At 44.2% G+C, this 12,242-nt stretch overlaps 1 long non-coding RNA gene across 1 annotated transcript in view; it reads right to left on the minus strand.

Annotated features, from left to right (window-relative positions):
- Positions 1 to 12,242, minus strand: part of LOC144584198 (uncharacterized) — a 465,271-nt gene that overhangs the window by 355,075 nt on the left and 97,954 nt on the right. The window lies entirely within an intron of this gene.

Below are 12,242 nucleotides of genomic sequence, written 5' to 3' on the forward strand. Positions count from 1 at the left end.
ACAGCTTCACAGTGAAGTATAACTAACATGGGGAAATACAGGGTTAAAGAAAGCAAATTGCTGAAAAGGGTTTAAAAGAAGGACATAACACACAAACACACACACACATGTACATGGGGATAGATTGGGGAGTTGCCAGTGTGTGGAGAAATTACTCCCAGAAGATAGATAAATGACAAAAGATTACCTCTCTTTAGTCTCATTAGACTGTTTTGGAGTTATGGAGTGTTGAAACTCCAGCTGGCAGGATCACCTGAAGGGTTCACGCGGAAATAGATACAGGAAGAAGAACCTAGCCCAGAAGCTGAACCAAACTTAACAAGATGAACTTGAACTGAACCCTGAACAACTAATATGGTTGCTGTTTGTCCTTTTAGATGGTTTTTGCCAGGCAGACCAGTGCTCCAGCCCCTTGATAACCACGTGTTGTCCTGCCTTGCCTTGCCTTCTGGGTAATCCGGGGACAAGGGACCTAGAATGGGCCACTGACTAAACAGGAAAAGAAGATAGGCATACCATTCTAGGATGCTTGCTTTTCCAGACCTGCAGACAAGCCTTTTAGCATAGAAACAAAAAAGGTGATTAATTTCTCTGGCCTTTATAAAGGAAAGCTGTGCCGTGAGATGACGCTTTTGAGCCTGGGGCATTCATGTCTCATGTACTTTTGGTGGGGGCTGCTTAGAGCTCTTTTGCAGTATCTTCAGAGGACAGGAGTCAGAACTCAGAGCTTCAGACAGAGTTCTGACTCCTGTCCTCTGAAGATGCTGGCCACAACGACTGCCAAAACATTAGGAAGAAAAACCTTAAGAACATGGCTAAGCACCTTGGAAAACCCACAACAACCATCAGATCCCAGCCGTGAAAGCTTTTGAGAATACACTGGGCCATTTCCTGGCATTTTGAATTGTGGCTACAGAAGCACAATATCCCACATTCATATAATGGAGAGATTTTTGAAGATTTGAATTAAGTCAGGGGTGGAATGAGGACCTAGCATGACTGATGGTAAGACATTAAGTGAGTTGTTTTCTGCATCTGATAAGCTGAAGATTTGCTCGTAGACATGAAAGGATATCAGCCAAAAACAAAAGAAAAAAATTAAGAAGACAAACATGTTGTGGCACCTTAAATATTAACTGCTATATTTTAATGTGGGCTTTAATGTAAGTCCACTTCCTCAGTCTGGCAGATATTTATATATAGGCCCAAATCAGAGATGGTGTTTGGGCGCAAGTTGTTGACCTGACAATGATCTTTAAAAACCCCTGTTAATATTCAGGGTCAGAAAGTTGCCATTCTGGAGAATAAAAATTACAGGACAAGAATCCAGGGAGAGAGGGAGAGAGTTGAGATGAAATATGTACACATACAGTGGTGCCCCGCTAGGCGCTTACCCCGGTAAATGACAAAATTGACGATTACTTTTTTGCAATCGCTATTGCAATCACAAAACAATGGTTCCTATGGGGGAAATCTGCTTTATGTTGATTAGGTCCTTGCTTCGCAAACCATTTGTTCGCAAAACGATGTTTTTTCCAGCTCTGCAAAATGGCTTCCCTTCACAAAATGGCTTCCCTCTCTTCACAAAATGGCTGTTTTCTGGAGAGAAGCTTCGGAAGACAGCGATTTTAAACAGCTGATCGACGGTTCTATATGGGCGATCTTGGCTGGACGATGAGGTATTTCCCCATTGGAATGCATTAACCGGTTTTCAATGCATTCCAATGGGTTTTTTCCGCATGACGACGATTTCGCTATAAAGTGATTTTAACAGAACAGATTATCGTTGTCATGTGGGGCACCACCTTATTTAAAACCCATTTCAAAGGACTCAATATAAGCCAAAGTTTTATAAGTCATTATAAATCGTAAAATATTGTGTGGTATATGCTGAACTTCCCAGCTAGACCTTGGTGGGCTGGAGAGGTAGAGTTGCCATAGTCTATTGTGATTCTCTGCATGTGGTGACAGCAGCCATGAAATTAAAAGAGGCCTGCTTCTTGGGAGGAAAGTGATGACAAACCTAGTCAGTATCTTAAAAAAGCAGAGACATTACTTTGCTGACATAGTTCCGCATAGTCAAAGCTATGGTTTTTTTTCCAGTAGCGATGTATGGAAGTGAGAGCGGGACCATAAAGAAGGCTGACCGCCGAAGAATTTATGCTTTTGAATCGTGATGCTGGAGGAGACTCTTGAGAGTCCCCTGGACTGCAAGGAGAACAAACCTATCAATTCTGAAGGAAATCAACCCTAAGAGGTCACTGAAAGGACAGATCTTGAAGCTGAGGATACTTTGGCCATCTGATGAGAAGAGAAGACTCCCTGGAAAAGACCCTGATGTTGGGAAAGTGTGAAGGCAAGAGGAGGAGGAGACGACAGAGGATGAGATGGTTGGACAATGTCATCAAAGGAACCAACATGAATTTAACCCAACTCCGGGAGGCAGTGGAAGATAGGAGGGCCTGGCGTGCTCTGGTCCATGGGTCATGAAGAGTCGGAAATTACTTAATGACTAAACAACAAAAATTGTGATTCTATTCACCTCACCAGGTGTCATTTCTGGGTTTGAGTGTGTAAATCTGAAAGTGGTTGCCTAGGACAGAATTTGGATTTTTGTTGGTGCAACACCCACCTTGCTGCTCAACAATCTGCCTTCCTAAGCTGGTGGAGTTGGTACTAGAAATGATGCTAGAGCCCTCTTGGCTTGTAGTACTGGGAGACTTCAACATCCATGCTGGGGCCACCTTACTAGGAACAGCTCAGCATTTGATGCCCTTGACGATGATATTTGGCCCCATACATGCTGCAGAGTACACTCTGGACTTCTGTGCTGGGCAGAATGATTCTGATTTGGATGTGGAAGAACTCTCTTTAGTTCCCTTGTCATGGAACTCCTGGTGGTGTTTTAGACTTACTGAAATTCTTAACCTCTGCAGGTGTGAAAGACCAACCAGGATGGTCCACCCCAGGAGACTGATGGATGCCATTGGTTTTCTGGTGGCTCTTGGCGTGTTTCCTGATGCCTAACAAGTCAATATTGGCAAAGCCCTGGCTGACCTCTGGGCTGGAGGAAGGGCCAAGGTTGTGGACGCAATAGTTCCTAAGCATCCCCTCACAAAGTAGAGCCAGAAACTGGCAGTGATGAAATTAGAGGGATAGAGACTAGACTAGACCAACAATGGCACAAAATGTATTCTTGAATGCTTTATGTTGTAGGAAGAAAAACCTTCAGAACACGGCCAAACAGCCCAAAAACCTACAACAACCAATGGCAGAAAACCTGGAGTGTATGTGACAGAACACAGGCTAGGGCTCCTTTGAAGGCTTGTTCTGTGGTAGTGGCTGCAGTGAAGAAAGGAATCCTTTCTACTGCCGCCATTGTGTCTGCACAGAGTCATCCAGAGGAGTTCTTTTAAGTGGTCAGGGGTTTAATAGATGCCCCACCAAAAGAATAAGATGTTGACCACTCAGCACCCCACGGTGAGGAATTTGCACAATACTTTTCCATTCTGACTGGGATGCTGTAATTGACGCCTGTCTTGTGGATGCAACAATGGCCCCTGCTTGTTCCCTTATAATGGATACCTTTCAGTTGGTGCAGCCTGATGATGTGGACAGGATGCTTGGAAAGGTGAATGCTACCATCTGTGTTCTAGACTCTTGCCCTTCCTGGCATATAAAAGCAGCCAGGTGGAGGATGGTCGAGGGGGAAAGGGGAGTGGCAAATGCATCCTTGCAGCAGAGCGGGATCCCAGCATGTTTGAAGGAGACAGCAAGAAGACCATTATTGAAAAAGTCCCCTCCGTAGATCCCACTTTACTGGACTACTATTGGTCAGTTTCAGATATTCCATTTCCAGGTGAGGTACTGGGATACGTGATATTTCTCAGCTCTAAGGATTCCTGGAGGAAGCGGATTACCACAACCCATTTCAATCTGCTTTCAGGGATGGAGACAGATTTGGTTGCCCTGAATGGCAACCTGAATGCCAGGGAATGGACAGGGGAAGAGTGTCCCTGTTGGTTCTGCAGGATGTCTCAGCAGTTTTTAGTAGCATCAGCCATTGTATCTTGTAAACGAGGGGTTGTCAAACTTTTTAAACGGGGCCAGTTCATTGTCCCTCAGACTGTGGTGGGGGCCAGACTTGAGTTTGAAAAAAATATATGAATGAATGCATCAAATTTATAAAAAGGACTTGATAGGCATGATTTTTTTAGGTGACACCAAAAATGCATCAGAGGCAACGCATATGGAATGTGTTCAGCTTCCTCTCCTGCCGTGCACAAAGGGTCCAGGACTTGCTGCCATACAGGAGTGTGCTCAGGACACAGGCTCTATAGACCTGGATCTTGGTATATGTCGTCAGCTTCTTATTGAGCCCTACTCTCTTTGCGAGTCTAAAGAACATGGTAGCTGCTTTGCCAATGCGTTTATCCAGCTCAACATCTAGGGAGAGACTGTCAGAGATCGTTGAGCCAAGATACACAAAGTCATGAACAACCTCCAATTCTTGTGTGGAGATGGTAATAGAGGGAGGTGAGTCCACGCCCTGGCCCATGACTTGTGTTTTCTTCAGGCTGATTGTTAGTCCAAATTCTTGGCAGGCCTTGCTGAAACGATTCACGAGTTGTTGGAGGTCTTCAGCAGAGTGGGCAAGAAGTTATTATAAATTAATAATTATAATGTTAATAAGTGATTAAATGGAGGATGGAATTTTATTTTGATGACAAAACTGGGTTTTAAAAAATAAATAAGAAATCCTGCCACACATGAAACGACTACAACTCATTCAATAGTAATGGAAAAATGGAGAAACTGTCAAAAGTTTGTAGGTTTTTCGGGCTGTTATGTTTATGGAGGTTTTTCTTCTTAACATTTTGCCAATCTCTGGGGCCGGCATCAGATCCCGTCCGTGAAAGCCTTTGAGAATACATTGTCAAAAGTTTCTTCAACAGCCCAACACTGAGATCAAGAGCAAGGTTCACCCCATTTGAGGTTAAGTTCTTATTTTCTCCTTAAGATATATTCCATGATCTGTACTCTTTCCTCCACACTTAGGATACAATTTAGATCTTCATACTTACAATTAAAACTTATATATCTATGTATCTATTCAGAAGCAGTTCATGGAACACAGCAAGACTTCACTTCCAAACCATGTATATAACACCAGCATTAAACCTAATATGGAAATTGATCCCAGATAGGGGAAAGTCTGAGCTCATTAGGTGATAGGAATGTTTCAATAATTTTAATAAGACCTACTTTTTAAAAAATCCAGGGTCTATGTATTTATTTCAAGTTGTATAAGTCACTTCCAATTTATTACAAACCTATTATTTAATGATTGCCCAAGAACCTATTATTAGCATTCACACGTTTTGTTAACTAAGGATTATGGCTTCTTTAAATATTGAGTCAATAAATCTACCTCATATTAGGTCTTCCTTTCTTCTTACCACTTTAAACTTTAACTAACATTGTTTCTTTCAGACTTCACCGAACACGGAGTCGTATTTCAAAAAACTAATCAGAGCACTAAATGTATTGCTTTTATGGGACATCAGTTTGCGTAGGCAATGCATGCACCAATGCTAAATATATGATAGCAGCTATAAGATATACCCACATGCATGAGCAGCCCTCCCACTAACAGCATCTATTCTCTTCCCTTCCACAGGCTTTCCCTCCCTCTTCCTGCTTCTCTCGCCTTCCCTCCCTCCTGTTCTCTCTGGGGAAAAAAAAACACCCAACAGATGATAATCCATGAAAGTTTCTGCTCGAATAGATCTCTGAACCTGCTAAATTCTACAAGATTTTTCTTCTCTTTTATGTTGCAGAGACCACACAATTATGCTTTCTTTCGCTCTCACTTGCCCTCTCGGATGCCTGCACCCAGCTATACACCTGTCAGCACACACACACCTGTCAGCACGCCTGTCAGCCACTCACCTCAAAGTTGCGGCAAGCATGGGGTCTGCATTCGGCAGAACGCTGCCCTAGGAGCCTGTGGGCACTCCCGCTGCCCCCTTAGTGGTCAGAGCGCACCTTCCAGGATGTCCCAGAGGGAGGGTGTGGGCTCAGTTCCTGGGTCAGGGGCCCAGGAGCCATGCCAGCCAGCCAGCCCCGGAGCCCAGGGAACGGAGCGGGGTGAGCTGGCAGGGAAGGAGAGGGGATGATCATGGGATTGCCCGCCTTGGCAGCTCAAGTCAAGGGACCGCCGCTGCTGCTGTCTCATCCATGTCCTGCCTGGCCAGGGCTCCTTGAGAATGTTAATAAGACTGTAGACTAGGGGTCTACAAACTTTTCAGAGCCCCCTGAGCCCAGTTATAGTGAACTTCTACATGGAACATTTTGAAAAACAGGTCCTGGCTTTGGTACCATTCGCACCTACATCTAATGCTTGGATAACACCTTCGCATTTTGGAGCCACGGTGAAGAAAAACTGGAAGAATTTCTAAACCATCTCAACAGGATCCACCCAAATATACAATTCTCCATGGAAAAAGAAATAGAGGGCCAACTCCCGTTCTTAGATGTCATGGTCCTACACAAACCTGACCTTTTGGGACACAAGGTCTACAGAAAACCCACCTACACAAAAACTCCAACCACCACCCACAGCAAAAAAGAGGCATAATCAAAACACTGGTAGACCGTGGAAATTGGAACTGTGAAGCTCAATTTCTCAGCACCAAACTCAGCCATCTGAATTGGGCCCTACAGGCAAATGGCTACTCCAAAAATGAAATCAGAAGAGCCAACAAACCAAGAAAACAACACCAAACTGAAGAAGAAAAAAACAGCCACCCACAAATAAAGTATTTCTGCCATAGATCAAAGGGGTCACGGACCGCATGGGGAAACTTTTGAAAACACAACCTAAAAACATTATTCAAGCCCACCACAAAAATGTAACAAATGTCACAGTCAGCAAAGGACAGTAGGGACCCCCTCACCACTGCAGGAGTATACCGGATACCTTGTAGTTGTGGCCAGGTATATATTGGAACCACAAAATGCAGAATCCACACCAGAATCAAAGAACATGAAAGACACTGGAAAAATCAGCAGTAGCTGAACATGCTCTAAAACAAGCTGGACAAGAAATTCTAGTTCAAAACACAGAAATACAGGACAACACCAGCAATCATTATGTTAGACTACACAGGGAAGCCACTGAAATCCACAAACATCAGCAGAGCTTCAGCAAAAAAGAAGAAAGTCTAAAATACAACAAAGCCTGGCTCCCAGCACTGAAAAATACAGCCTGCAAAAAGGTCAACAAACTCTACCCAGCCACAAGGACTAGTGTTCACTGCACAGAAAAGACTAGCCAACAACACCCATCAATCACAGTGACAGATTCTCTCCCCCCCTTATCACAACAATGTACTCATAACAAAAAATACTCTGATCACTATAATCCTGGCATAATCAAAGAACAGAAAACCTGGATTGCACAGCTACAAATACTCAACTATCCCATATACTGCACCAGAACACAGACAGAATTCGAACTCCTGTCCTCTGAAGATGCCGGCCACAGAGATTGGCAAAACGTTAGGAAGAAAAACCTCCAGAACATGGCCAAACAGCCTGAAAAACCAACTTTAATGTCGTTTGTCAACTGTGACCACTTCCCCACCACCACCACATCAACTCCCAGTGCAGCATTCCTCAACCTCAGTCTCTACCCTGTAGGTGTCTGGGCCGGTATGTTTTATCAACCTCTTCACTTTTTAAAAAAAAAACACTTCCTTAAAAATATGTCTTAATTTGAACAAAGTACAACGTACTGGTGCCAGTTTTATCAGTTTGCTTGAAGACATGACAAAGGAGGCCACCTGCAGCTTAATCTGATTAGCGGGAGCTGATTAGCGGAGCTCAGACAGACTTTATCAAATGTGTTACGGTCAGGATGTAAAGTGCAGGGCAGTAAAACCTGGGCGACAACGGCCTGCTTCCGCCTACCTGGGGCACAGTGGCCCCATCACAAAGACTTTATGGGCAGCCCCTGAAGGTGGAGCTCCCTATGTAGTGCCTTCAGTTGCCAGCTGCTCTTTTGTTTCCTTGATAAAGTGAGGTTAAAACAGGAAGGACGTTTGCCTCTTAACTCTTTGTGGTGCAACTTCAGAAGGTAGTTCCTGAGTCAGCCCCAAGAGAACCACCAGTCTTAAAAGTTTGGAAGTGTTGCATCATTGGTTTTCACAGTTTCAACTGGACATTGAAACAAGGGGACATAGAAGGAGCCTCCCCAAAGGGTGGAAGAGCATTGTGAGCACTCTCGAGCATCTCCTGAGCAAAAGCACACAGCCAGCCAGTCCTTCACTTCCAGATGCAATGCTCTGATATGAAGAAAGAAAGAAGACCGCACATTAACAATAGCAATGCAACCTCTTATCTTCGTGACTGTGGCGTCAGAGCTTGGAAGCTTCTTTCTGTACTGCAACCCACACGTCTAGCTGTGGCTTCTCAGAGATCTAAGACAAAAATGCATCTGTCATGTCATCAAATATGGAAGTATGGATTGTTCCAGCTGATCATTCAACATAAAATAAACAGGAAAAGATGTGTAGGAAGGAGAAGAAACTATGGACTGAAAGGAATGGTTGTTGGAGGCTAGACACTGTCCATGATGGTATTTGACTTCTGGTAGGAGAGGACAATGACAGTAAGCGTGGAGAAGTACTTTTTCCCAAGCTGCCTTGGTATTAAAGGGTGTTTAGGTAGGCCACACATCTTGCCTGGGAAAAGCATGAGGAAATCTTATGCAAATGGAAGTGTACCCTGAAAAAGACATGGCGAAAGGAGTAAGAGTGTGGGTGTAAGCCCCAGTCTAAGTGCATAGGTTGCACCTGTGCACATATTCTCAGGTATGGATACAGGTGATGTGCACAGGACTTTTATCACGTTGGCCAGGGATCACTGAATTAGTCAGTTTCACATTTTCCGCATTCACCTTCCTGTGAAATTTATGAAGCAGTTTTGCAAACAGAATTGCCAGAAATGAACTAGGAAAAAAAAATCATAACAAAACTAAACCATACATAATTCTCATACATTTACATGGCCAGTATCTTCAAAAGATACAGGTTTTCTCAGTATGGAGAGCATGTACATGATGTACATGAATCTTTTAAATATGAGAAGCCTGTCAGAAAGAGAGAGGTGGCAACCCTAATTCAGAACACAACCATGGCTAAATTAAGAGGAATTTAAAGTTCAGCTTTTAAGAGCTAAGCACTCCGAGGACTGGCAGACCTGTCATTTCCTCTTTCTTCACAAATGTCAAGATCTCAAGTTCCTTCCTTTGAATTTTTGAAGAAAACTGATTTTTTAAATTTTTATTTTTTGTGTGTGAAAAGCCAAACAAAACTCTCAGCTATCCCTATCTGGCACATCGGCTAAAAGACTCCTGTTTTCAATCAATGTTCAATCTGTATTTGTGGTCTCTGATCCATTAAAATACATACCTATAATATTTAAAATAAGAGAAAGCAATTAAAACATTACAAGACAGTTAAAACAGTATAAAGTAATAAGGTAAGTTACTTATACATTGTTTTTTATATTAATACAGTGGTGCCTCACTTAACAGGCACCCCGTTTAATGACGAATCCACATAGCGATGACTTTTTTTCGATTGCTTTTGCAATCGCATTGCGATGTTGCCTATGGGGAAAAATCACTTAGCTCCATTTTCCCCCAGCTGACCGGCGGGAGCTTCCGAAGTACCGCGGGGGAACCCTCCCCCACAGTCCTTCGGAAGCTCCCGCCACTGAGCTGGGCGAAAATGCCGGCGGTGGCTTCCAAAGGACCGCGGGGGAGGGTTCCCCTGCGGTCATTCGGAAGCCGCCGCCAACGCTGACATTTTCGCCCAGCTCAGCGGCAGGGGCTTCCCTTTGGAAGCTCCCACTGCTGAGCTGGGCGAAAATGCCAGTGGTGGCTTCTGAAGGACCGCGGGGGAGGGTTCCCCTGTGGTCCTTCGGAAGCCGCCACCACCGCCGGCATTTTCGCCCAGCTCAGCGGCGGGGGCTTCGGAGACAGGGGTGAGGGGTGGCTGTGGGAGAGCTGGGAGGCAGGGCAAGGCCTGGGTGTTCCCAGCGGCCCTCCTCCCAGCGGCGCTGGCGGCGGAGACAGGGGTGAGGGGTGGCTGTGGGAGAGCCGGGAGGCAGGGCAAGGCCCAGGTGTTCCCAGCGGCCCTCCTCCCGAGCCCTTGCTCGCCCGCCGCCCAAGGATGCCCGGTGTCTCCCGGGCTGGCTGACTGGCTGGCTGGCGGTGCTTTGCCATGATCGGTTCCCTGCTTGGGGAACCGATCATGGCAAAATAATGCTTTTTTAACAGCTGATTGGCGGTTTCAAAATGGCTGCCCGCTGTTTTCTGGATGGATTCCTCGCTTAAGAGGCACCGAAAATGGCCGCCCCTATGGAGGATCTTCGCTGAACGGTGAGTTTTTGCCCCATAGGAACGCATTAAACAGGTTTTAATGCATTCCTGTGGGGTTTTTTGTTCCATTTAGTGATGTTTCTGGATAGCAACGTTAATCCTGGAACAGATTAACGTCGCTATGTGGGGCACCACTGTATTATATAGAATCAGTCAATCTTAATTTTGCGGTCTCCGACTCAATAAGATACATACATATAATATTTAAAATAAGAGGAAGCAGTTAAAACATTTCAATACAGTTAAAACAGTATAAAATAATAAGATAGGTTACCCATACATTGTTTTTGTATTAATATTATATGCACTCAATCTTCATTCTGCAGACTCTGACCCATTAAAATACATACATTAAAATACATACATGTAATATTTAAAATGGATGGAAGGAATTAAAACATTTCAAAACAGCTAAAACAATATAATTGATAAAATAGATTACCCATATATTGGTTTTTTTATTTTTGTTTTTGTTTTTATGATGGGGTTAGGTAGAGGTCAAAAAAGGGATGTGGTGGCACTGTGGGCTTAACCGCAGAAGCCTGTGCTGCAGGGTCAGAAGACCAGCAGTCGTAGGATCGAATCCATGCGACGAAGTGAGCTCCCGTCACTTTGTCCCAGCTCCTTGCCAACCTAGCAGTTCGAAAGCATGTAAATGCGAATAGATAAATAGGTACCATCTTGGTGGGAAGGCAAAATGGCGTTCCCTAGTCACGCTGGCCACATGACAATGGAAAACTGTCTTCGGACAGGTGCTGGCTCTACAGCTTGAAAAGCGGGATGAGCACAGCCCCCTAAAGTCAGACACGACTGAAAATGTCAAGGGGAACCTTTACCTTTACCTTAGGTAGAGGTCAAGATCGTTTTTCGTATTCTTTAAGCAGAGAGAAGGAATTTGGCCACTGATTCGGTGGTTATCTTGTTTGTGTCACTTAATAAATATTTTGTATACCAAATCAGAGTCCTACCTGGGAAGACATTCATTATGGGCTTGAGGAATTTGATACGCTCGTTGCTGTAAAAATTACACTCCAAAAGGACATGCTTCAAAGTTTCAATTTCTCTATCCTTACAGGGGCACAATCTTTTTTCGTAAGGGGTGCCAGAGTATCACCCATTTAGAATTGCGGATTGGAGACAGTTAAATCGGGCTCTTGAGAAGACGTGCCTGTATTTTGGGATAATCAATTTCTCTAAATACCTAGCACTTTGGGAGAAATTATAGCTCAAGCCAAGGTGCAAGATGAAGCTCGTGTTGCGGGCCATTGAAGTGGAATATTGGAAGTCAATGTCCCTGATCTGCTTTTCAAAGATAGAGTTGACTGCCTTGGGTTCCTGGGCATAAAGAAAGTCCAAAGAGAGCCCTAATAGATGCAGTTTGGCTGGAAAAGCTTTAAGCCATGAGCTGTTATGGACATCTTTCTGTAGAAGGTCAAGATATCCCATAGATGCATCAGCATGTATTACCGTGTTCCAAAATCTAAAACCAGAGAGCCACGCACTGCATTCTAGTTATGTTAGTCCAGTCTCTAATCGTAAGGCAGCTGGTTTCTCTTCGGATCACATAAATCTTACGGCTTTTTCCTGTTTTCAAAGAAAAGCTTCCTGTTCCCACACAGACTGTCTGTCTGTGTAGACCTTATACAGTATATGCATTTGCTTCATCTGCACATCGCTGATGAATTTATGTAGGGTGGGTGGTCGTGGTTGCTGTTGTATATGTGTGGTTCATTTTTAATGCTGAAGCAGAAACTAAAATTGTATGTCCTTGTATCAAGAAGAGGCACTGAAC

Source organism: Pogona vitticeps, chromosome 8 (assembly GCF_051106095.1).
Source record: "Pogona vitticeps strain Pit_001003342236 chromosome 8, PviZW2.1, whole genome shotgun sequence".
NCBI classification, from domain to species: domain Eukaryota; kingdom Metazoa; phylum Chordata; class Lepidosauria; order Squamata; family Agamidae; genus Pogona; species Pogona vitticeps.